General features: G+C 37.5%; 1 protein-coding gene across 4 annotated transcripts in view; it reads left to right on the forward strand.

Annotated features, from left to right (window-relative positions):
- Positions 1–1,533: 1,533 nt before the first annotated feature.
- The window catches only part of TENM3 (teneurin transmembrane protein 3), a 383,293-nt gene continuing 357,286 nt past the window's right edge, over positions 1,534–27,540 (forward strand). For 3 of the 4 annotated variants that reach the window (XM_042811517.1, XM_042811518.1, XM_042811520.1), the window contains exon 1: positions 1,534–1,618. The gene's annotated coding sequence lies outside the window, so the exon portion shown is untranslated. The remainder of the gene's footprint in view (positions 1,619–27,540) is intronic. The other variant, XM_042811521.1, reaches the window with a different exon arrangement.

The following is a 27,540-nucleotide window of genomic DNA, read 5'->3' on the forward strand; positions in this document are numbered from 1 at the left end:
TGGAGTTTAGTAGGTGTGATAAAACCCATGAAGTTTGCTCTTATTTTACAAATCCGCACACAGAGGCAGTGAAAGATTATTTGCTCATTGTACCACAAGGGCCTATAGAATAGAGCCGTTACTCCTAGTTAGCCTGTATGGAAAGTGGCTTCTATTCTTTATATTCTTATTTTTGCTTTGTCTATTGTGTTGATTAATGCATTAATTTGTCTCTCAGCTTTCTGGCAGTGGTCCTGTATGCTTCTGTGAAAATGACAGTAATGTTGAGCTGTGTTTTCTAGTTGTTTGTCCTCAAATATGGCCACACTTGAAAGCTGAAGACGTTCTTTTCGATGTCTTCTGCCTTCGTTTGGCTGAAAATGACCCATCACTGCCGCTTCCTCATTCCTGCATGGTTAAATTTCCTTGTGAAGATTTACTGAGTCTATTTGAAGAACTGAGACACTGAGTAACCACATTATGAATGTTTTTAAGTGACAGTTTCAGCATCTCAGAAAGTTTAAAACTATGAGTTATTTTTTGCTGCCATTGGTGAAAACAGTGATTGTTTAGGTGCAGATGTGTGTATGCATGTTGGTAGTGTAGACATGACGTTACAATAAGTAAGAGTTCACACAAAGGTGCACAACATCTACATTCTGAATGTGGATTATTTTGGTTACAGACATTGCTTCTTTTTTAGGTATCTCACCTGATAAAACTGGGAACCAGAGATGGAAAAAAATAGCGGTGGTGAAGGGCGTATGAGAATTGCTCTGTAGCTAATCACTGACTAAGAGTTTCCTATGATTTGGGAAATAGAAGTCTGTTGTTTTGGTATTATGGAGCTGGTATCACGCACTTGACTTTGCAGATTTGTATCAATCACAATGAAGATGGAGATATTCAAGACCCATCTGGACACCTACCTATGCAACCTATTGTAGGCAAGCTGCTTTAGCAGGGGCTTGAGCTTGATCATCTCTTGAGGTACCTTGCAACCCCTGCAATTCTGTGGTTCTGTAAAATGAGTATAAAATTTAACTTTATCCCACCTCTAGAAGTCTAAAAATCAGTATGAACGGGTGTGTGAACACACTTTTGCATGGCTTGTCATCTACTAGTGGTAAGAAATGAATTTTAATTTAAATATTACATTTTCAAAAAATTACTTATCTTTCTGTATGATAAGCTTAACTTTGCATTTGTAGTCAACACTTCAGAGAATTTTGATGTCTCATAGTAAGCTCCTGGAAAATAGCCAGGATGGTAAAAGGCATCCTCAGTGCTTGGAACATAGAGCCCCCAAAGTCCTTGGTGTTTTTTACAGCTATGGACAGTTCACTTTAGCAGGGAGAACACTTTGCGTGTCGCCTTTACTCCCATTTCAGTTATGCCATGTCCTTGCAGCAGCTTGCCTCGGAAAGTAAATTTGGGGAAGTACGACTTGAAGCTGCCTTTAAGGAAGGGAAGCATTTCCCTGCAGTGAGCTGTGAGTCATGAGCTCTGCCTGTTGCTGTGGTCCCCACGCTGCTGTACCGATGGTGCCAAACCAATGTGTTGTCCTCTAGAAAATGCCAGAAAAGGAAATCTCAGTTCTGAGAGATGGCCTTTGTCTCCTGGTGTCTGCTGGTCACTGGTGAGTTGCAGTAGGTGTCTGTTTCTGACTTGTCCGTAGCGATGGCTTGATTGTTTTGTGGCTCTTTTGGCGTAAATGTTGTAGGCTACTTTGGCTCATTATTATCCTGCTTTAAATCCTTGTTCCTTTTCCCTTTTTTTTTTTTTTTTCTCATGTTGTTTTTTGCTTTCTCATTTCCATGTGCACTTTCTGTTTTGAAGAGTCACAGAATGTCTGTGACCGTAGTATTTAGCATTCAGGACTGCTGAAATGTTTAATGCAACTTGTGTTCCTGAAGAGCGTGGGGTGCCTGGCGATCCCACACAGTTCTTACAGCAGTTATTTGTTGTCGGAGGGTTCTCAGTGGGACTCTAAGGCAGGAGGGCCTTGTGATGCTTGCAGGTGCTCCCAGGACTGAGGGAGAAGCATGGTGGATGGAAGCAGGGCTAATTGGCCAGCAGGGAGAGGCCTTGCTCCAGGTGCTGGTGCCAAGCAATTCTACCTGATCGGCTTTCAGGCTTTGCCAGCTTTGGAGAGTGGATGATTGTAGCTGCTGACAGCCATGTGAGCGGTAATGATCCAGCCCAGTCCCCAGGATTTTAATGAAATGGGAGAATTTCCTCCTGGGGTGAGGAATCGAGGTGTTAGCTAGCTGGCTGCTACAGTATCTCAGGAGTCTGAAGGTGAGAATATTTGCCAAATTGGTATTGCACACACATGTGAGTGCTTGGCTGTCAGTGCAGGCTGCTGTGTCCTTCTTAAGCAACGAGGGCATTTAGTTGAGCTGTCTGGTGTGAAGGTAGACATATGCCTGTGAGGTCTGTGTCAGGATAACGAGCCCACTTGCACTAATATGTCTTCAGAAGCTGACCTAGTCTGAGCAGTGATGGCAGCGTGACCTTGTGAGCATTCATCTGCTCTAACTTTGATACAGGGGTCATTTGGTGTGCTGCTTTCTTCGTAAATCAGGTTGCCTCTGCCTTCTGCCGAGTCTACACTTTTCTGTTTCAAAATACTTTCTGCAAACATCTTTTTTTTTTTATTATTTTTTATTTTTTAACCTTAGAATTGCAGAAATACAAAAGACACAGGGTTGTATTGGATTGGAAAATAAACAAAGCTAGTGTTCGTAAATAGCCAGCTTATTATGGTCTGTAGAATATTCTGTTACTAAGAAAATATCACTACTTATATAATTGCTTGCATGCTATATGAATAAGCCTATAAATATTTTAAGAGAAAACTAACAATTTTATAGATAAGTGTTCTGCTACTCTGCTATTCCATCTCTCCTCTATGATCATTACTGTATGTTATAGTTGGGATACAGTATGGCAAATCTGCAAAAGAACTAGAGTTTCAAAAGAGTTAAGGCAAATTCATTTTCTGTCATAGTGATTGTACTGCATATAGCATTTTGCCACAGGACAGTCTTCTCCCAGTGCAGGGCACTGAACAGCTTGCATCTGTGGGAATGTGGAGTCAAAATTGATGGAGCAGTCTGTTCCTGCTGATGTTCATTTTGATGCCCCAGAATACTGCTTTTGGCAGTGCTGCTGGAGCACACCCTGAATTGATGGGGCAAAGGGAACAGCCTGGATCTTCATGTGTTGAAGTGAGGAAATGAAATCTTCAATCTCATTTAGAATTGGAGCTAAGTGGATTGGTAATGTGTGTGGAGCTCAAAAGGGAGAAAGAAATTTTTCCTCCTCCCTGTCAAACAACTTTCTAAAAGGTGTTGGAGTTGCTCAGAGGAGGAGAGAAGCAGACGAGAAGGGTAATTCTTCTTGTGATAGCCGAAATAGAGGAAGTAAGGAAAAGAGAGAAAGCATGAAAGTCTGGTGAAAAAAGCATGTTGAATTTAAAATGTACCTCAGGAAATATTTAAGAGAAACTGCTGTGCATCAGCAAGGAGAAAATATCTCTGATATTATGAAGACCGATGTGCACTCCATGTGATATGCTGAAATGCTGAATTCTCTAGGGCTGCCTTAATTCATCATCCAGTTTTTGCAAGAGTTCAGAAAACTCCCAGGAAGCAAGAAGGAGCCCTGTTGCTCATGCAGTGTTTCTTCCCTGTTCTTCACACAGTGAGGCCTATTTCTGCTCCACTTCAAGCTGCAGAGAAAGCTCCTTTTGATGTGGACAATTCAGGGCTGGACACTTCATAAAGAAGAGAGGCTCCTAAATTAGTGTAGATAAAGGCATTACAGTATTACTTACAGATATCTATCTTCTACCAGCCTTAATGGGAAGATGTCATGAAATGGTCGGGTCAGGAATGTGGGCATCGAATCTTGCCAACGTGCTCCAAGTGTAGTGTGTATCTAAAAGCCACAGTTTTGTTTTCTTTAGCCTATGTAAGCAACAGTTTTTCTGAAGATGCTGTATTTAATTCCATCCATTGGGGCAGCTGGAGGTGTTCTCTTTCCTGCAGCGCCATGTAGATGCTACCAGTAGGTAGGTGCCTGTCGCAGCAAAGTGGAAGGTCTACCTTGTTTTGTGAAACTATGTGGTGGCTTTTCTTTTTTAATGATAAGTTATTGCTCCATCCACCAAGTCTCTAACCTGATGACTGAGGAAGAGGGGCTTGCATCAGATTCCTGACATTGACCTTTCTGACTTAGGTAATGATACCAGGAGCCAAAACTCTCATCAGCATGGTTTTTGGCTTCAATAATATGCCCATGGCATTCAGCAATATTATGAGGCTATTATGAGCATATTATGATATGATAGAAAACTGAACATCTTTCTCTTTCTTTCTAATGCTATTATTGTAGAATTTCTTTTAGGACTGCGTAATATTGTCTAAAAAAGATTTTTCTTTAGCCACTTAATAAGCTTTAGTATGTCCCTCATAAACATATTATATTTAAAAATGTCCCTAAGTTTTAAAATCCCACCTTTCCATGCTGTTTCTCCAGTGAAAAGCTAAATGCAGCATCCTTGACTTTTTTGTTTATCAATGAACTAATAAGACATCTTTATTGTGAGAAGTCTCTCACCCTCTTACACTGATGTCTGGCTAACAGAGCAGGTTTATTCCACTGGGGGTTAAGAATATTTAATCCTTTAACGCTGACATACACAACACATCGCCATGTCAGCTACAGCTGTTTCCAAACATCAGTAACAAAATTATAGATGGTTTTGAAGCTTCTGTGGTAGAAATGAATACATTTGAGGATTCAACTTGCTGACAGTGTTTATGTAATTTAATCTTGCCATCTGGTAGAAAGTAAACATTTTTTAGGAAATTCAAGTTAAAGGTAGCAAGCCCCTTGTGGTTTCTGGCTGCTGAAAATAGCCCAAGTTTAGCCAAGTTGATGAAAGTCTCCAGTAGGGAGGGGATTGTGGTTTTATTTAAAAGATCGTTATACAACTGCATTGATGCATAAAATTGTTTTAGACCATTTGCTTTATTAACTTCACTGTTTATTCAATAGTTATGTGCCTTTCTTCTGCTCAGAGAAAACCCACATGCTCTTCAGCGTAATGTAATAAAACACACAGTGCATATGTGTTGCTGAAGCACTTAAAGTGATTGCTTTTCTTCTCTTATTTTTATTCTTTCCCTCCTATTCCTCCTTGTTTTTGTTGGTTTTTTTTCATTCTACGTGATGATTTCATTCTCAAACAGCTACTTTTTCCCTTTCTTCAGTTGCTTTGTTCTTTCCTGAGCTCATTATTTCTTTTTGCTTTTTAATCTCAGTTTCCTAAAGAAACACAGCATACCCAGTCCTACTGTGTAGGCATCAGTCCCACTGTAATAATTTTGAACGTGTTAGCCAATTTTAAACAAGTTTGACAGCCAGAAAAGATTTCAAAGACATTGAGTTCCGATAGCATCTGAGACCAGGTGGCTTTGTAGAAAGGAGACACCTTAACAGCTCCCCATAGCATGAGCTGTATGTAGTGAGAAAAAAAGATAGATGTTTGTAGCAAATCATGATTAATTAACTGTGCTGCTCATTAAATTGCGTAAGTGCTTCCTCTCTCCCCCTGCTATGTTGTTCTACCACTTTGTGTTTGTGCTATCCGATTAGAAGTTACCCAAGGTGAGGGGAAGCAGGATCCTACGGTCACAGCATAAAGCACAGATACGTATGTAAGGCATTTCTGGTAAGAAACTGCTTCCAGAGCTGTGTGAATTGGGAGGGATGGGCAGTGACAGCAGTTTTTATTGGGGGCAGAACTGAAGGATATTTCTCCTTCAGTTACGTCTCCTGGATATTTAATTTGCCTTTAGGTTTTGGGCCTTTGAGATTATGTTTCTCTTACTCAATTCTGCTTTTAATTCATCAGTGAAATCTTAAATTCTCACGTGAATTGTACTTTAAGGCAACCTTGTAATTGCAGTGTTATAGATCTAAGGGCTTGCAGAAAGATCGGCAAGCACGTGGGCACCTACTGATGCGGAGCCTTTGGCTCCTGGGGCAGGAGGGCAGGAAGCACTGTGCAGCCATGAGAACTTAGCAGAGGTGGTTTGGGAGTGGTGAAAGGAATCCAGAGCTGTTCAGGGCCGCAAACCATGGCTGCAAACCCAGGAGAGAACTGCAGGTGGTTCCTATTTAACTTTTATGTCTGGAGAACCCAGCTGGCTCTTTCAGCCTCCATTTTCTCTGCTGTTGGAGATCATATTCTCACATCCTTCTTGAAATCTAAATCCTGCTTTGCTCTGGCAGTATTGATTTATTTACTTAGGCTTGTATGGGCATGCTCATGTTCTGCTAAAATTAAAAATACTGTTTCCATGTAAAAGCTGAAAGAGTAGTGGGATTTTAAACTATATTGCTTCATATTCAGTGGAAGCTCTCTGTCTGCCTCTTTATAGGTCTGAACAGGCTTTTAAAAAAGAACAGTCTCTAAGCCTTGATAATTGAACCTAAGCTCCCGAGTTGCTTATCTGCCTCCAAAATTTAAACCTGATCCTTGTAAAACTGCTATGAAAATCTGCATGAAAATGAAATAGGATGTTAAAGGGAACTTGCTCATCTAGACTTCTTTCTTAGTAGTAAAAGCAACCACTTCAGGAGCGTAGATCTGATTTATAGCATTTTCATATGGATGGCTTCCCCAGGCCGGCAGTTGGTGACCAAATCATGGCACATTCTGGCATGACCTGGGCATTTGGCTTGTAATAAGGCTGCAAGTTGGTGAGTTCCTAAACGTTCATAGTTTTGCCCTCTGTTAAATAAAGACTATGCTTTACTTTCATGCAGTAAAATTTAATTAGTTGTAAGTCAGGTTTTGCTTTAGTTGTAATTAGTTTAGCATATAATTATCATGTCTAATAGTAATTTGAAATCTTCTTGCATCTTGATCTCATTCCATCTTTTAAAGAAAAGAACAACAAAGACGTCCACCTCTTAGATGTATTCAATCAGTAGCTCTAATACGGTCTTACTGGTCAATTGTATCAAAGACTGTATAAATCTTTAAGTGGCGAAAGTGATGCATTCATTTATGTTTGATTTGTGTTACGTGAAGAAGATATAGAAAAATGTTTTACATGGGACTAGTTTTTATTAGACAATTGGATGAGAAATGAAAAATGCTTTGGGTTTTCTGGGGGATCTTGTAATATTTGCTGTTTGATTCTTAGCTTTTTTTTTTTTTTTTCTTTCTTTTTGCATTTGTATTACAAAATTAATTCTAGAGCTCCAGCTTTCATAATATAACTGGGAAATGTGAGCAAGAACAGTAATCATCAATTTTCAATAAATGATGTAATAAATCTCATAGATGAAAGGTAATAATAACATTTGTATATAGGAAGGTGGCATATCTAAGGAAGTTGCCCTGACAAGGTGCCTTCTGAGAGCTCTTCCTTCGGATTTCCTTATGGGAGCAAGTGCTATAATAAGAGGGAAATGTAAACAACCTGGCATGATTTTAGCTGTGATGGAGTTATGGGGAGCCATTTTCACTTCTAGTCCAAAGCACCTTACTGTTTTGCAGGCACCACGACTAGCTGTGGTGGAAACTACTACTTGCTAGTAATGTTCTCATTGAATTTTCATTTATATTATCTGTTTTATCTATATTATCTAATATTAAGACCCTTACGTTTGCTCTGTAGAAGGGCTCATCTTTTTCTCTCTGATCCTTTCATCAGTTTGTAGGTCAGCCTATTGACTATAATTATGGTTAATCAGAGATAGCACTTCTTGAAATATTAGGTGAGTGAATGGTAAACAGTCTGGTATGGGATGGATATCTGTCTTTCAGAAGCTGTAAAGTCTGATTACAATTAGGAGGAATAAATGACCACAATTAGGGGAAAGGTATTTGATTATTGACAGCTAAAAAGGAATGTGTTCTCTAAGCTCTGCAGGGGTTCTCTCTCCTTTTAGGGAAAGGAATTTTCAGTTCCTTTTCTGCTTTTGCCTGTCTTGTGTATGTGTAACAGATGTCTGGGTTTTTTTATGTGTATACGCACCAGTTAAATTCAGCAGACACATCATGTCATTCACCTTCTCAGGTTTTCTATTTTAGGAGAGTGAGTGAAGTACAGCTCTTAATTCTGCTTCTGTTTTTACAAAGCAATTGCGTTCCTGGTATTGGACATTTTAAGTGTTTTGTAAGAACATAATATTGGTTTTTATTTGATTATATATACATATAAATATATGTATGAATACTTGAGTATGCAGACATTGCAGGTAATTATGTCACTCAGTGTTATGTGTAAATATAACACTTATGGTACATAAATATAGGCATCACACAGAATTAAGAGCTTAACATATAGAACACACTTGTGCAAATAATGCACTTTCATGTTTCTACACATATCCACTTGTTAACTTCAGTCATACTAAGGCTTCACTGAGAATACTATTGAAACCTCTAATAAAATGATGAATTTATTGGAAGAATAATAGGGAAAGTATAACAGCTCTTGGTATTTTTTATTTTTTACTTTTCCAAATGAAGCTAATCAATAAAATATTTCAGTTACCAAAGCAATATTAAAATAGTCTTGTTAATAATAGTAATTTTATTTATGTATTTTGCATCTAGGATGCAAAAAACTCTAAACTTTGGTTTAAGGAGGTGCTGTTTTGACATCATGGGTTTTAAAGTCCATTTGAAATCCTAATATAATAATAAAAAAGGAAGTCAGATGTTTCTGTTATTGATCAAGGCACTGTAGTTAGAAAACAAATGTGGAAATTGCTCAAAATACCCTGCTGTTTTACAACAAAGACTAGTCTAAGCATAAATAAATGGAAATGTTCTGTCTTTAAACTGAAAGGAGTCTAAGAAAAAAACGAACCCATTTCAGCGTGGCAAATTAAGTGTGAATTTCATTTTGAAATAAATAAGAGAAGTTTTCATTTTTGTTCCCTTAACTGTGTTTTATCCAGACGTATAAATATGGTGTTTAGTACTAAGCAGTTTCAGAAGATCAGAGTCATTGGAGCCAATGTGTGTTTTCTAGGCCACAGCGACTGAGCTGATTGAGAGAAGCGAGAGATGTGGAAATCTAGAATAATAGGAAGTGTGCACATAAACCTGGATTTCAGTAGGATGCTTGGAATTGAAAGAGAGCAAATTCAAGCATCCCCTCCAAACTGAGAAACCTTTTCAGAAGATAATCGGCCAATTATGGCACTGCCTATGGATTATTATTTCTTATAGATCTCTGCAAAAAAAAATCATCTCTTCTGTGATAATGCTTTGGACTCAGTATGATTCATATATTTTATGTGGTTGCGAAGGTAAAGCATAGTACACAGGCAATTAAATAGTCATCACACAGAATGAGAATATAGCTGCCCTTTTATGTGTATTGTGGTAGTAGTTAGCAACATTACAGGAAATAAAAGCACTGTTTGGTGGATGAAGTACAGAGCTCTACAGCAAAATACCAGGATTTTTTTTTTTTCTTTTAATGTTTTCTAGAGGACAAATGCAGTGAGTGCTTTCTCCTGTTCCATTCTTCAAGTCAACATCAAGATGATCTCAGATCTACTGACTGATTAATTACTGAGTAAGAAATCTTCAGGTTGTTCTAAGTGGTGTCCACATTGGATAAGCAAGTTATTGGTTTGCTGCTCGGTTTAGGTGTAGGGTTTTAAGTTGTGATGCTATTTACCTGTATTTTTGCTGCTACCTTTAAGGTATGACAAGTAGGAAAAACATTTCCAGGTCTGCATGAGATTAAGAGAGCGTAGGAGTAGATTGAAGTTTGGTGGCCCCATTTGAGATGTGTATTTCTATACAAGAGAGGGCAGAACAGCCATAAGAGCAGGTTAGATGAATGGCTAAAAGAAGATGGATTGGGCACCAGGTGGCACCATTTTCCCATAACAGTATAATAGTTGATGGATGGCAAATGCTTCCAGTTGTTCTAATAGGCTTCTAAATGTTTCTTTCTGTTGACATGAGCATCCTCTCCCTGCTGTAATTTCTCACATGCTCTTTCCTTGGTTTTGGAGCTGTTGGTTCTGGGTCAGCTCTTTTGGAAGTAGCACAGTGGTTGGAGCACGGTTCAGGCACTGCTGCACATGTCGGCTGACCGCTTCCCAGAGATGTTACAGGACAGGACCAAGCATGCAACCATATATCTGCATCAAGTGTAGAATGTGTAAAGGAGGGTGGGGGCTAAGGGAGGAAACAGCCTTAGGGTGACTGGGAGAAAGGTCAAGAATTTATCAGGCAAGGGCTGATAAGTAATTGAAAATCAGATGTATGGAAGGGAAGTGGAGAAGCATAAGGAGACTAGGCAGTGAGGAAAAGAAAATCATGCAAAAAAAGAAACTAAGTGTTCTTTCTTCTCCTGCTTTCAGTGGGAGTTTGATTCCTTTAAAAAAAAAAAAAAAAAAATGGAGAGGAGAAGAGAGAAGCATTACAAAGAACAAATGGGCATAAGAGGAGAGAAAGAATTCAAGAGAAAATCAATTTTATCTTATTTCTTTAAGGCGGTTTATGGAGAACCTCTTTTAGCTCTGGTGGGAAATGGCAGAAGAAATATTAGAGGTGTGATGATATTGAAGTTTTACCAGCCATCCGGTGTAGCTTAAGCCTCTGACTGTCAATGGTGATCTAGCAAGAGATTTTACACTTGTTAGCCAAGTTTGTGCTCGCGTCATTTGCGTGTCCAATGTTTGAATGGCACAATTTCTTGACATGTTACCAGAGGCTTAGCTACAACAAGACACAGTGACTGTAAGTTTTGAGTTTTGCCTTGGCATCTTCATTCAGAATCTGTGATTAAGTCTTTTTTTTTTTTTTTTTTCCTTCTAGATTGCACTTACTGCTAGATTTTGAAGCTTGTTATACACATTGCTTCAGAAGGCATTTTCTGTCTTTAGGATAGGAAAGTATATTTCAGGATCTGATAACAAAAAATCAACTTTTTCAAGGTTGCTGACCCTGACACTTTCAGACCGTCTTGAATTTAGTTAAACTTCATTTCAGGCTGCTTTTATAGACCTTCCCTCCCTCCCTTCCCCCTTGAGTATTCCCTCGGTGGTCTTTCAAAAGCCAGGTGTCTGGGATTGTCTCCAGCCTCCTCTGAAAGCACCCCAGGCATTGGATTAATATGTGAGAGCTGCCTTTTATTTCAGTCTCTCCATTTACATAATGCCTGTTCATTCAAACTCACTTTGAATGTACAGCCAAGTTGAGCCAGAACCTTTGCAGGGCATTAGTTCATAGTATCGTGTTGTTGCATTTATTTTAGTTTATTTTTTATTTTTACTGAATTTAATTTCACCTCTCCAGAGTGAAAACAAAGGGATATTACATGTCTGGATTTCTGATTCACATGTACATTTTTAAAGATCTTTGCTGGTCTTTACATGGAAGAGCTGAGGAGAAGTATTTAGAAATGCACTCTTACTTAGTGTGTGACTTCGGATCTAATATTATGGTGACAAATTCATGGTATACAAGTGTCGTGATGGCACACTGCTAGCATCAAAAATATGTTCCAGGATATGCAGAACAGATCTGTCTAGACTGCACAAATGTAGCGCTGTTATACCAGATTCTCACTCTGAAAGCATTGTTCCAGTGAAATGTAACACTTCGGTGGAAGGTAATCATATTTGCTGAAGTGCAGTACTGAATTACTGATATCTCAAGAAACTAAAGTTCTTGTAATCTCCAGTTGAAAGTGTACTGAAATGCAGGTTGCTTTTCATTGCTTTACCTTTTGCTGTTTAGCACTGAGGTGAAAGTCCTGATATTCTCAGAGGTGTTACAGTAGCCTGGTCGCTTAGGATTGCAAGGAACAACTGCAGACAAGAGTGCTTGTTCAAAATGATCATGCTGCTGAATTTGCAAGCAGAAGGTATTGTTAGCGATTGCTTTCATCAGAGGCGATATCCAGCTTCTCTTGCCTGGCCAGCACTTGAGCAGTGAGTAATTGGAGAGAGTACTCTTATGAAAATAAAAATGGTTAGGTAAAAGAGCCACAATTTTGAGTACGTTCTGTTAGTTATTGATAGAGCTTCTTGCAGCAAGTTGCTTTGAATGATGCAGCTCACTGGGAACACGTTAGAATTTTTACAAAATTTATTTCATGAACACCAGCGATTCAATGGTCAGCTGATTCAGGGACACAGGCATAATGTTGTTGGCACTGCTTGATTTCCCTAATGAGCAAACATTTTTTTTTCCTTTACTTTGTTCTGTCTGTAATTCACATCTTCATGGAGACAGACTGAAGCACTATATTAGTAGTGTTGCTATGAGATTATTTTTGCTCTTAGCCTACAGTGCTATTGTTTATAGTCATTTAATGACTTCAAAAGGATAGCAGAACATTCTACCAGCATTTATAAATGTTGATGCATGTGTTATCTGGCTTGAAACTTACAATTTTAGGAGTATTTAACTGATGCTGAAGCATGGAGAAACTTTATTTTTCTGTTGTTCTCTTCTGATCCAAAGTTGCTCATCTTTGTCAGCTTTATTTTTTTCTCTAAAGGTCATTTGTTATTTAAGTTCTTTTTTTTTTTTTTTTTACCTTGCACATGCCAATAAAATAAGGTTTCATTAAAAACCACACTTCTTAGATTAGAGTAGATTAGTTATCTACTTTATAATAAAATCATGAAATAGCTAAGCAGTGGAGTTATAATAAAAAGAGCATGAAAATGATTAGATCTAAGAGCTGATCAGGTATATTGTGTTGAAGATAACCACACAAGATTGCTGCCAGATAGGTTTTGGCATTCTCGTAAATGTAAGCAGTTAAGCTAAGGAGAAAAAATAGCAAATTTTAACACATGTTATGAGAAGGTGTAGATATGGAGTAAGTGATTATGAATACAAAGCATGACAGTTGTAAATAGTTCTTTAAAAATCACTACTTACAGGGTGAGTAACAGAATAGCAAGAAAATAACAGTAATAAAAATAAGAAATGATGGATTGGAATAGAGATCTATGTGAATCTATGTACTGTGAAAAAAGAATACTTATTAGACACAAATTCCATAACCTATTGGTGGAATTTTTGCTATAATAGAGTATCACATCACTCACTGATGCAGGTGAAGGGAGGAGATGTAGGGGGTGTTGGAATCCCTGATGGTATTCTCTCAATTTTGTCCTTGTCTTAATGCACTATGGTTTTCTGTATATATTGAGGTCCCCTTTTCACCAGGTCTCCATCTGTTGGGAGAAAAATGTATTACTTACAGTGCTTTATGAAAGCACTTTTTCCATTTCTACTGCTTTTTTCTTCCCTGCATGCGTTGATTGAAGTGTTAGATGATGCATCTTATTATGCAGACCTCTGCAAAATGAACAAAAAAATCCACATCATCAGTAGATGAGCAAAGCTAACATATTCAGAGCCATTGCAGCATTTCAAGCAGTTTGGTAAGGGATTAGAGAATTACTTAAAAAATAATAATATAATAGTAATAAAGAAACAATACTCTTACAAGTTGTGTGACCATGTTGACCCTTGATTATACAAATCACAATACCATTTTCACAAAACAGATTTTTTTCAGTGTGTTCCCCTAACTTTTTTAAATTGAAAACATAATTTTTTAACTTAACTGCTTGGAAATAATTGTTGCACAGACAGCAATGAAAGGCTGAGTTTGTGATGATAGCCTGGGAGCGGTCTCAGACAAAAGTTTGGTCATTATAGCTGTGTTGATCAGTGAGGAGAGGAGAGCCCACGATGACTGAAGGGAAAGAAGAAACAAAAAGGGGAAAAACAGCAGGCAATAACTGAGCTGTATATGTTTAAGGATATGAGAGGGATTTTGTTGCTAATCTGTCACAGACTCCAAATTTCTTAGCCTGACTTTAGGCAGAGACGTGCTGCTAAATTACTCAGTGAGAAGTCCTCCGCTGGAATCACAGGAGAAAGACTGCGGCTTAAAGAAAGAAGGAGTAGTGTATTTCAGTAAGTGGTTTGAGGTTAGCTGGAAGAATCATGTGTAACAGAAATCAGTCATGTTTTCTAAATATTTGGGATTTCACAGAAATATGTTAAGGTTCAGGTGCAATTATTACTGTTTTCTGTTGCTTATCTGGTATTTGAAGTGTGAATGAGTATTTTGTACAGTTTGATTGTAGTTTTTTTTATCAATAATGTAAAATAATTTAAGAATAGCATATAAAAAGTGCTGTTTTCTGGATGGTTTTTTGTTTGTTTAGAGATTAGAAAGCTCTGTTATTGGGAGTTGTATAACAGTTTTAAGTGTCAGGCGTTTTGTGAAAGTAACGCTTCCTACTTTATGATGTTGGCAGATCGTTATGAGCGTAGCATGCAGACTCCTGTTCATTACTGGCAAAAGTGCTCAGCTGATGGTGGTGACTGTTGAAAAAATAGCTGAGAATTCGTTCCGTCAATCGAACAGTTTTTTATACTCTTTATGTCTATAGTTTCCATGGAAATAAATGAGGCATTACTTTCAGAGCAACCTACATCTGGTAAGACAAAATCCTTGACTTAATTACTTCAGTGCATATGAGAACCTTATAAAAAGAAAACTTGTACACGAAGCTGACAAGAGGCAGTCGTTACTGCAATATAAACGTATTTTAAAAGGCTGAAATGTACACAAGCTGTGTAACTGAAAACTTTTTAAATAGCTGTGTTGCAGCGTGCAAAATGAGTGATGCTTCTATAGCATATTTTCTTGTTACAAAGTAGCTTTAGTGATAAGAGTATTGGATTTAAATTAATCACGTTAAAGAGGCATCTGTATTTACTTCTTATCTGCCAAAAATTGTCTTTTTAATTAAATTTGTTATAGCAGGTGGAAGTTTTGGTGGTGTAAAAATTGCTTAGCAGGCTATGTAACAATACTTCATTTTTCCTTTGTGCTGCACAATAACTAGCAATAATAAGGGGGGGGTAGAGGGGGGTTGTAAGATGTATTAATACAAGTGTGCATTGTGCCTCCAACCCCTTCTTTTTTTTTTCTTGGAGTCATTCTGACTTTATCATAAGTTTGCATGTTAGAGGAGATCAGTGCGTGCTCTGGATAAGACCTGAAGGTCTTTCCTGAAGATGCAGACTGGCACCTTTTCAGTTCAAACAGATTGAGAGCAGATGCTCAACAATGGGAAAGTGGAACAGCGCTTGGGCTATCCTGACAATAACTGTTTTGAGATGAAGGAAACATATGGAACTGTGCTAGCAGAGAAATCCTCCAAATAGCAAAGCCTCAGGAAGGCTCAGGTTGTTTTTCTTGGCTGATGCTGATATTCAGCAATTTCTGAGGAATGGGTGAAACGGGAAATAGGGGCTTCCAAGTGGAAACTTCAGTTTGCTTCTTCAAGAGGAAATTTAAGAAGACTGCCATTATAGATCCTGTATCTGATACTTAGGATGTAATGTCTATAGCTGACCTTGGGGAAAAAAAATGACACTGACAACAAACTGCATATTTTAAGCCATGAGTAATGGAGCATGAATACAGTTATTCAATGAGAGTGGAGAAACGCCTTTGAGAGATGGACTTTTAAAAATCCAAGTTAGGTAGCTTTTGAAAGCAGGTATAGTACAGCTGCAACTCATTCTATTTTTTTTTACTGGAAGACTAAGAGCAGTAATGGCCTCTCTTTGGCTGGTAACAGGCAAATGGCAACTTGGAAGATGGGAGAGAGTTTGGCTCTATTGCAGAAGCCTTGGTCTTGTTCTGTAAGTTAAAATTTTCAGTTGCAGTGAAAGTAGAGGTGAAAGTAGGTTTCATTTAAATATCCTTCATTTGATGGGATTGCAGGTTCTGTAAGTACGCAAGCAGGAGCATGCCTAGTAAAAGAAGTCAAGAAGGCAACACATAGTTAAAATTAAGCACCAGTTGGAATGCTTATGCAGCTTCACCACTCAGTTGGGTCTGATTCTGCTGCATTGAAAACAGCTTGTATTCTATAGGTGCCACGTAGTATCTGCCAGATACCTCACGCAGGATTCATTCAGAGTGTAGGACAAAAAAAAAAAATTGTTCTTGAGGGTAAGTTACTGGTATGTTGTGACTAGGAGGAAAAAAATATATATATTGCCATCTATTATACCTTAAAGATGTTTAGTATCTTTCTTAAGACACTTTGTCATAGAATCATAAAACATCCTGAGCTGGAAAGGACCAGCGAGGATCATCGAGTCCAACTCTTGGCTTCCCTTCCCTTATCTTAGGGGCACTCAGCTGCATCCACACTGAGTGGCACTGATGTTTTAAAAAACGTAGATGCCAAAAGATAGAATATTAGATGATTCCTCTAAGCCTGTCTGTACATTAATATTCCTCTTACTGAACACTGAAAGACCATTGCACTAATGCCCCTTATAAAACCAGCCTGAGTTAAAGCTCTACACAGCAGTAGGCTGTAGCTTACATACTGGAATCAAATACATTGTTTTCCAAGAAGCTGCAGTTATTATTTCCAAGGGTTGTCATCCTATCACATTATTTAAATTGTAATTTACAATTAGAAGCATTTTAAAAGCCTGTAGAATAGTACTTAATATCCCCTGCTTTTTTAGAATCTCACCTGTGCTGGAACAGCAGAGCTGAGATGTTATGCAGGTGTTTTTGTGCACAGACAGGTGGAAGGAAGCAAGAAGTGATCAGATGAAGTATTCAGTGAATGAAAAACTCCTTCATTTGGAGTAAGGAGTGTTGATCTAGGCAGGCAGAATTGCTGTGCTTTTACAACTTTTCTAGAAAGCTTTTTTTACAGAGCTATTTAAAGAAACTAAAATCCTTAGCGATAGCAATGGTAGTTCAGTTGGGTTTTGTACTAATATATATATATATGGGGGGGAGAGGGGGTAAAAAGGTACTTTTATTTTCTCAAGATTGGTTTGGAACAGACTGCCTTATTATCTGTACAGTTCTTTTACATAAAAATGCTACCGTATTTCTTCTTATTATTTTTAAAAAATCTGGATATAATCTCACAACCTCTGGATTTTCTGCTTAAAATGCTGGGTTTTTTTTGTTGTTGTTGTTTCCTTTTAGTTTTGTGGGTTTTTTGGTTTTTTTTGAGAGCTGCTATCTTTGAGACACATTCTGTGAGTTTCTGCATTTCTGGAGTTTTTCAGTGCTAGCGGTTGCACATAACTGAGCTGGTCTTACAATTCAGCATGCATGATATGTTACTTTAGGAGTTTTTTCCATTTATTAGACATGTTTGTTCAATTTTTAAAAAATATATATTATTGTTACTATTGTAAGCTATGTATCAATTTCCTAGCATCTTGATTGCACGTTGTACCTAGGATGGATCACTCATACAGGGTAAAGCTGTGTGGTCCACTTCTGTTGCTGTTGAAGTACAGTTCTTGATATGCAATCTGTAAGGTTTTTCACGAAACAGAATACTAAAATGTTGCATATTGTAACTGGGTTGCATGCTACCATGCTTTAGGCAGTCAGTCCTCCTTAACTGATGATGTGTGCTATGGATCTTTTATGTACCCTGTCATTTTTAGCTGTTAATCAGAGGTGGTAAGGTCCAAGTTGGTGGTACAGCAGAATAAACAGCACGGTCTTTACAAACACTTGAATATTTGAACAAAAAGTATTTTACATGCTCACAGTGGGCCATTGTGGAGACTTGATGGTGAGTTTGATGGCTGGCACTGGGCCACTCAGGTCCTCCTGAACTTTTGAATGTAAGATTAGAGCTGGAGCAGAGTTCTCAGGTAGCAGGAGTAGGATAATGGGTGATCCTTTGTAAAGCCTGGAGTTGGACATAATGATTCTGATAGAACCTCCTCCAATTCAGGATATTCCGTGATTATATAATTAGAGGGGTTTCTAGCATAAAATATTGTTGTTACGTAGTTAAAAAATATTAGGTTGCAAACAAAGGTTATGTTTCTTTGATTGCTGAGTACTGGACCTGGAAATAAAATACTATTTAAAGTATGGATACTGAGGAATAATTCTGGGGATGACAATTGGAATGTATCAGAAATGGGGTAGAAAGAACAATTTACAAGTATTCCAGAATCATAAAATCATGGGATGGTTTGGGTTGGAAGGGACCTTTAAGATTACCTGGCTCCAACTCCCCTACTACAGGCAGGAACACCTCCCATAGACCAGATTGCTCAAAGTCCCATCCACCTGGCCTTGAGTGCTTCCAGGGAGGGGGCATTCACATTCTGATAGACTTCAAAAGGAAAGAAAAGTTAATTAAAAAATAAAAAAAAATCTAGATTGACAAAATGGTCAGTGCAAATAATGATTATTTCCAATTTGAAATCCCTTTCATCAGTGCATGTGCATATATATATATATATGTATATACACACACATAAGACTTAACAAGCATTTTGGTAATTCTGTACTTTAAAAAGGTAACAGATAAGCAATATTTTATTTATATGTTATCTACTATATTTAAGCTCTCTAAAGTGCACTTTCGAAGTATTATGTTCTCTGCATCTATTGCATTCTTATTTTTGAGGTACACAGAAATGAGCATTAACTTAAATCTCAGTTGGTAAGCACTGTTAACTAGTTGTTTGAGTAAAGTTAAGCGTGCTTTTCCCTGCAAGTGGTATTAATACTACAAATTGGACAGTTAAGTAGTATTTATACATATTACATTTGATCTGTAGAACACAGTAAAAGTGTGGTATTTGCAGACTTCAGTTCTTTTCATGCCTGCTGCTGAATTTAAATAAATAACCTTTCACCCTCATTTTCCCATTTGTGAAATAGGAACAGTCCCAGTGTATGTGTTCTGTGTTATAAGTAGCATTATCATTATGATATCAAGAATTCATTCAGGAGGATATATTTGCAAGTACAGTTTTTCATTTTGGTTACGTTATTTTTCTCCTGCTTCTTTGTATACAAATTTAAGAATAAAGTATCTCTGTGGAGCTTGTGCCTCAGCATACTAACTGATCAGCAAAACATCCTCTGCTGAATAACAACATGAAGTATATAGCACGATTCCTTATATTGGAAATGTGATTAGTAGCTTGCTATTTTGAAGGTAATTTATATATATTAAAGGTATAAGTCTTTGCATTCAGAGAACTATATTTCAGTTGCTTCTTACTGATGCTTTCTTTTAGCAAGTGGAAATGCATGCAAAAATGCAGACAATTTTCCACTTTGGATCCTAGCTAGCATTAGCCTTCTTAAACAGTACTCTAAGCTTTAAACAATTTTTAGGAGGTGTGTGTCTGTGAATATTTTGATTTTTCATCCCTTTGTGCATTTTGAAAACAGTTGTGTGGGGAAATAAATATTCACTGACGTGCCAAAGACATAAGAGATAAGCATTTGGGAGGGAAAATGAGAAGGTATTTGAAGTTGTTTTTTCTTTTTTTTTTCTTCTCCTCCACGTGCAAACAAGAGAATTACAAATAACAGTAGAAAATATTAAAAGATGTTAATCTGGCATGGAAGACCATGGCCATGCTGAAACTATTACATTTCTCCATCAAAAACAAAAAAAAAACTGAAAACCCAAACACTTCTGCCTTCCAGAAGTCAATTATTGTAAACATAAACCCAGAGAGCTAAGGAATATCTATGGTTTTGTTCAACTGTAATGCACAGTAACTGCTATCATTTAACATTTACAAGTGAGTTTGGAGATTCCTAGGTGGAAAATCTAGTTCTTCATGTCCAAGTTAGGATTTATTGAATGCTGTATATAGTTGTGTGATATGGAAGTGTAATTGTAAGGCTGCTGAAGATGTGAGCCGATCAGTTACACATTTTTTATACTTCAGCCTCTCTCAAAGTAATTTATAAAGTAGTACTCGTGGATAAGGCTCCAGGTTTGGATGCTTATTGGGTTGCTTGAGCTTGTTAGAGGAAGAATATTGGGGAGTTGCAACTTGGAAGAAATAATATCTGAAGTGGTTATGTGCAAGCTTCTGTCTGAGGTCTACGTCAGCTGAAGGGTTCTTGGATCTGAGGATCACCAAGGCAACTATTAAAAGCAAGTTTTTTGTTCTGTTTAGAGATCATTTTGGATTAAAAATTAGCAGAGTAAGTATATGTCCATTGAGTCCTTAAAATGCTGTTAAAGCTCTAAAATGGAAAGTTGTCAGCATATCTGTTAGATGAAATGTTGTCTTGATTAAATTACATTTTTGCTAGTTCTGGTAGTGCTTTGTGTTGTCAAGGATTTGAAAGGGATTCACTAGGACAACTACCAATATACTGTCTGGTGGTTGTTTCACAACGTTGAAAAATCAGATAGTAGCTGTAGTGTCTGCTTGCCTGCTTGTGTCTATGACATGAGAGCTGCCTGAAAATTCTCATGATTATGTATTTTTTTCCCTGCTAGTTGTACCATTGGCTTAATTTGCTGCTTTTTTTTTTTTTTTTTTCTTTGTGTGTGTGTGTGTAACATATACAGGTGACATAAATGTGCCATTTTGTTCAAAAAAATGCATTGAAATTTTACTGTGTGAAGCATGGCACCTCTCTTATGTAAAAGATGTCAATTCAAATGAGGAGTATGCTAATTAATGTTATGTAGGCTGCATGACATTTAACAAGCAGAATAGATTTCTAATGCATCATTAGCAAAAAAATTTCCTTTAAAATTGCTCATAACTTGGAGTGCCTTTGCATGCCATTTGTTTGTTGTCTTGAACCATGGCCTTGCTTTTTCAGTCTTGATAAGTTGCAAATACTATTGATTTCCTGTACTGGTAGCCTGTGTATTATGATAAATGGCTTAGGCACCAGTATTCAGCAAGATCTCAAATTAGCAAACAGTATTATGTCTTAATAGCAGTATGTTCTTAAGTGCAGTAGGTGAAGTAGCCCACACAAACAGTAGTACTAAGGAACATTTACTGTAAAGGTCTGTCATGCGCACTTCTGAAGGCATCTGTATGTGAACATGCAGTGCTTCCAGTCTGTTCAAATACCATAAAAATGGAAAAATTAACTGTGAATTTAAAGTAGGTTAACTTAATGACTCACCTATTATGATGTTAATGAATCAATAGATACCTTATGTTAATGATTCGTGTACTGAACTTGAGCATAGCAAGCATAGTTTTCTTTTGAAAGGTAAATAGAAGTTGCTGAGACACTGAATTGTTTCCTTTTTCATGAACTGATAGGTTGGGTCTCATAGGAAGGAAAATTCAGTACTCTAGTATTTAAGGAATTGTCTGTTAGCCTTGTGATGCTTTCATTCTGCTTTTGCAGTCTAGGTTAACGATGGAGATATATCCAGAGAAGATCTATTTAGGAATAAGAATTTGTGAGTTAGAACTGAGTGTTAAGCTATAGATTCATAGAGGAAAAAGGGGGGGAGGGGGAAGGAATTTGTACAGGAATACCTAGCATGCAGAAATATTGTCTGGGATGGTATTTAATAACACCCTAGAACTTGCTATTCAATGAAGCAATCAAGCTGTTTTTAAACGACTGGGAACTCAACTTTAAAAAGTGAGATAAGAGGACAAAATTCAAGATTTTTTGTTCCTTTTGTCATACGTAGGGCTGTGTTGACTGAGGAAGGAAATGCAAGAAAAGAGAAATTGAATTACCAAGTGTCTAGATTATCCTAACAACTCAAAGCTATGAGGAATATTTATGTCTGAACTGCATAGAAGTGTGTTGATACGTTGCCATTGGACTTTCTCTGAAATGCTTTCCTACAAATAGAATACAGATGTCTCACAAGGATGAGTCAAGATAGGATGGTGCCACATCCAGGCCTCAGACACTGGCATTAAGCAGGCGCAACGCAACCTCTTCGGTGTTTGCACATCCACATAGTAGTAACTCCCCCACCCCGCAGTAAGGGATGGCAGCTCCTTTGGAAGAATGTTGGTTTTGGAAAAGTTTACTGAACTCATATGACCTAGTAAGTGGAAAGAGGCTTGAGCTTCCCATTAGTGTCCCCTCATCCTGTTGACTCTGATTCCAAAGAAGCTGTTTTCATGCTGCAGCTGTTCCTAGGCTGTTGACTCCACATAGAGAACACTTCTTATATTTAAATATGTAGTCTACTTCTAATTTTCTATTTTTTTGTGTGTGTTATTGAGAAAGAATGTACTTTTTCTCATTGTTAATTGAGCTTCAGTAAATTGGCTTTCCATTTTCCATTGCAAGGTTAAAGTCTATGAGATGGGCAACAATCAGGCAACTATTTTGTTAACTTAGAGGTCAGCAGCTATTGTTAAGTTTCTTATTTGCTATCGTACTGGAAGGGAAATAAGATTAAATGGAGAATGGGGTTTGAGAAAGATGACATTTCCATATGTAAAAATAGTTTGCCCTTTTCTGTGGATGCCTATAACTAAGTAATATTTGTCCTCAACCTTTTCTGACAATACATGCATCCTACCCTTTGTCTTTCAAAATGCACAAGTTTCTACCTCCCCTACCTCTAGTTGACAAACATAAGTTTTTAACAGATGCATTTCATGCCTCTTTCACAGCTAATAAAAAAACAATAACAAAAACACACCTAAAGCTATTGGTTCAGTTATTTAGCCATGATGAGCAATGGGAGTTAAAGCTGGGAATAGTTTTTGGTTGAAACAAGCTGTATCATATCTCTTGCCAGGAAAGCATTTTCACTCCCATTCCTAACAAATTGATAAAAGGTGCATCGGCATTCCCAAAATGTGGCCATGCCTGGCCTCTTCAATCTGGCATACAAGTGGAGGTGGTCACTGCCATATAGATGGTGATGACTTGTGGTAAGTCCAGGTGGACTGCTGGCAGAATGAGCCTTTGATTCTAACATCTGAAAGACTTGTTCGCTACAATAACAGAAATAGAAGGGCCAGGCTGGAATGTAAATTTGAGGAAGCTGGTTTTTTTTTTTTTTTTTTTTTTGGTTTTTTTTTTCCCCTCCACAGAAATAACTGCATAATATGTTTCCTCACTGTAGGATGCTGCAATTTTAATAAGCTAATGATATAACATGAGGTTAATCTGCAGTTCCCTTTTTCAGAGACAGCTATTTCTGGGAATAGCTGTTTCTCAGCTTTTAGTCCCATTTTCTGTCAACCAGACTTCCACAATGAACAGCCTAAAAGAACATAAGCAGCAGCTTCTGTTGTGGAGTGCACTTCCTTTTTACTGTAAAGCTGTGATTAACCCTTTTAAAAGTTTCTTTTGATGTGACCTGACGAAAAGGGAGTCAGACTGTCCTCTGGGATTTGCCTGCAGTGAACCTTCTTCAGAAATCATGACCTTGACTGTCCAAGTGACATGGCTCCCAAGTTGTTAAAGTAGATCTAAATGAAAAGAAAGCAGGATGTCAAAAATGCATATTTATTTCCAAAGATGAAGTACTGCCAGCAGCTATGCTACGTATTAGTTAAAGCACACGAGTGTACTAACCACACAGGTAGATACAGACAGAATAGAAAGCAAAACCAGCATCATGCAGGAAGACAATGGAGCAACCTATAGGAATGTCCTCTTATCTAAACTTGCAAGCATTTAATAATCAAAAATGAACGTAGGTTGTATTTATCTTTGTCTGGGTGTAGTAGCGTATAGACAGTCTTTCTCAGTAACAAGGACATTCTTTGTAATGCAGATGTACATATATCTTTTGTAGCAACATCTTGTCATATGAACCAAAAAATCCCGGGTGAGGCTTTTCCCATCATGGTAGAAGAAGATCTCAATAACTTGTTATTCAAAACTCTATGACAGAATAAATTTCTGTTCTCAGAAATGGAGTTCTTCACACATTTTCCTGGGAAAAAATGCACTCCAGTGATTTTTTTCAATGTATGCACTGGGTTATAAAGGGAGTTTCAGAGATACTGTACTTATCAGCTGCACATGAACAGTCAGTGGTTTAAAGAGGGAACCTGGGATGGAGAAATCCAGCTTTCTGTATCCAATTTTACCCGGTGGAATATGGCATTAAACAACCCTGTTGTGTGTTTAAAATTTCATTTTGTCTGTTGGAACAGTAGACCATATGGTTTATCTCGAAAAGCTTATGGATTGTTTGTTTGCTGTTTTCTCATTTTCTACTTTATAAATCAGATGATGTGAGGGAGATTATAATAATCAAAGGTAAACCTTCAAGTTGAGTACAGTGTAAAACCATTCCTTCAGCCTTCTTTTACTGGAGGAGTTGTGCCTTTAAGATTTAAACTGTACATTTGAACCAAAGTCAGATCGATCAGAGGAGTAAAACTGTGGTGGCTGAAATATTTAGTTAGGGGAGGGTGTGGATGTTCTGTTTAACAAGAACTGTTTGAAAATAGTTCTGTTCTTTTGAATGTGTCAGCTGACTATTTTCTGAGATCCAGTTTCTTTTTGTTTTAAGGAGTATCCTGGTGGGTTTTGCTTTTTTTTTTTTAAATTTTATTTTATTTTTTCCAATGTGAATATGTTTATTTGCTGCTCTCCCTTTATATATTTGTTTTTATGATCTTTTTTTCAAGGTGCATTTTTGTGATATATTCTGCCTCACCTGTATTTGCTAAAAGTGCATAAGCTGTGTAAATGCATGTGAAGTCTCCCACAAATGTGTGTGTGAGACAGGCTGGAAGGCTCTGAGTCACAAGTTATTTATTTAGCTTTTAGCACTGCTTATTACAATTTGAGATGTATGTTTTGCATGTGATACAGTGTTTTTTTTTTTCTCCTGAGACTTAAACTTTAAGTGGAACAGCCTCACAAAGAAAATGCTCTTTCATGATAAAATTGCAAAGTGAAAATGAATGAGCAGAGAAGTATGCCAGGACTATAATAATGTTTGTAACATTCATTAAATTGTCTGTTAAGTAATGTATTCGGACTGACTAGTGTTTCCTAGTTTCTACATCACCCATTATATGTTCTAGTAAATTAAAGCTAGGAAACCTTTGTTGGAGTTACAATACTCGAACTGACATGTAATTCCCCCAGACAATAGGTACAAGCCTGCAAGCCTCTCTAATTCTTTCCAGTCTTTACATTTATTGATTCTTTTGTAAAAGTGTTTCATCCAATCTATTACAAACAGCACTGGTTAGAAGTGTGAAGTTTACCGTGTTTGACCTTAGGCACATTAAAAACAATAGCTATCTGGCACACCGTTGTGCATCCCAGACTTAGTCTTAATCAGAAGGAGGTTTGGACCTCTAACTGCTCAACTGATTTGCTATCCTGCTTTGGTTAGAACTGACAAGCTGATTCTTTGATCTGACTGGTTTGGATGTGAATTTGGTTCAGCTATCGTTTATATTCTAGGCTCTGAATGTTTTATTACTTGAGCTGACTTCTATAAGTAGTTCACTTTGATTCAAAGCTTTCTTTTGTCTGGTCTTGGCTGCTGTTTTGCATATACAGATGTAAGTTTCTTACTGCAAAGTATGGATTAAATCTTTACGTTTTTTCTCCAATATGCCATTTTTTTGCATCTTGTATTAATGAAATATAATGCATTTTTATGTTGTGCATATCTTATACTGTAAAACACATGTATTAAATAATTGATAGTAATCAAACATCTTATTTTTCCCACTATATTCATCATCAACTTCAAAGCTTTGAAGTTTAGTAAATAATTTATGAAAGATTTTAGTGTAAGCAAATCAAAGTGGGTTCCTGATGCCGCGTGCTTTGTCCTTGATCCCAAGCAGAACTTCAGTTTTTAGCCAAACTGAGTGATAAAGGGTATATGAATAACCTGTTAGGTTCTTTAAACATAACCAAAAATAAAGTCGGAGATTTTATGGAGAGAAAAAAAAGAAAAAAGAAAAGAAAAAAAAAAAAAAAAAAAAAAAAACCAAAAAAAAAAAACTATGAAATACTTTCGGAAAATTCACTGCGTTCTAAAATCTAAGATCTCTCTCCCATCCCCTTTCCCCTGTCCTGCCCCATGATTAAATCAGTTATGAATTACATAAGACAATGATGGAAGTAAGTCTTTTTAACGCAATCCAAAACATGTTTTCAGCCCACTTTTGTGCACAGAGCTTTAGTAAAGATGTCTCTTGCTGAGACCTGTTATGTTTGTGAAGGATGATAAAAAGCTGCCCAGCCAGGAAATTAGGAAATACGTGCTTCTGCCCCCTAAGGAAAAAGCCAAAGATTTCAGTGATGCTTTTAGGCACTGAAGAGACCCTTTCCAGGTCATTCATGCTCTTTAGGTTGACTTTTATCAGTGTGTTATTATAAAAATTCCTATATGCTCCAATGATGTTTTCTTAGTTTGAGCGTATTTTCTGATGTATCTAAAGCTTAAAACATAGCAGGAAAAACACTGCAGTGTCAGGCAGGCACAAAAATTATGTGCCACTGTGTAACTTCCATGCAGTTTGTAAGGTCTTTCTCCAACCCTCGAAGCAGAGATAGATCAGGACAGAGCAGCATGGTTTGAGTCCATCCCCTTTGAGCAGCAGAAAGCAAAAGCACTGTGGCACAGCTCCTCACACATAGGCTACCTAAGCTGGTCAGAGCTGGGGTTGAAAGGTTTTAATGTTCCTGCTAATTTCTGCATTATATTTGTGTGTGTGTGAGAGAGAAACATTGTGTACATACTAATATAAAAGGTATGATAGTGGTATTGCTTAAGGCAACAAGGTTGCTGGAGGATCCTTGTCCTTGCTAACTTCTCCCTGTGTGGCTACAGCCTATGGCACATGTGTTACTGTGTGGTGAAGGCCTGAGCTTTTGTTTTGTTTCTGACATGGGCTCTACAGAAGCAGTTGATAAAAACAGGTGCTATTTGGTATGACCAAAACTTTAAAAATCCTTTCCAGCCCAATCCATGCTATGGTTCTGCAGTTTGTTTTCTTGACGTTCAGGTGGTTGTTGCTCCCAAGATTTCCTGTATGCTACTGTTATTTTCCTTTGAAGTAGCATGGGTTCTACCTTCTACTGGCAACGTTTCAAATAAAAGCAACAAAACTCACCATCTTTTATATTGAAGTGTTAACTTAAATACAGCTGGCATTGCAGGCTGCTCAGTGTTATTGGACACTGGAAAATTGTTTCCTTTGGGGATCTGTAAATGATGTGATGAGCAAGTATTTAATCTTCACTTAGTTCTAACTGCTTTCTAAAAACTACTATGGTTGGGTTTTGTTTTTAAAGCTATTTTTAGCTTTCTTCCCTGCGGCTTTTGGCCATGCCTTTTTAACTAGGGCTGTGCTCTATTTTTAATCTCTACACTGTAAGATCAGCTGATAAAGCTAATGATGTTTGCAGATAAGCTCTCACGTCCTTTTGGAAGTTTTGAAATTGTTAAAAGAGTATTGGCAAAAACATGGTCTGCAAGAAGTACATGACTACAATGTGACCTCGCGCATGTTAATTTTTCAGTGCAAGAAGATCCTGTGTACTCGCCTAAAGCAACTGTGGCTTTCATAGATCAACTTGAAGGATTGGGACTTGCTTTTGTAAGGAACATAGAAAGTATTTGTCAGCTACAGCTCCCTGTTTGCAACAATACATCACCTTCATATCTTTCTTCGGTCGTAGAGAGATTCTGCTGACAGCAGGACTATGATAGAACAGACCGAGTCCCCCATTGACTTTTTAC

The sequence above is a fragment of the Centrocercus urophasianus genome, unplaced genomic scaffold (assembly GCF_019232065.1).
Source record: "Centrocercus urophasianus isolate 14NV4802_14NV808 unplaced genomic scaffold, USGS_Curo_1.0 seq_13, whole genome shotgun sequence".
Lineage (NCBI taxonomy): Eukaryota > Metazoa > Chordata > Aves > Galliformes > Phasianidae > Centrocercus > Centrocercus urophasianus.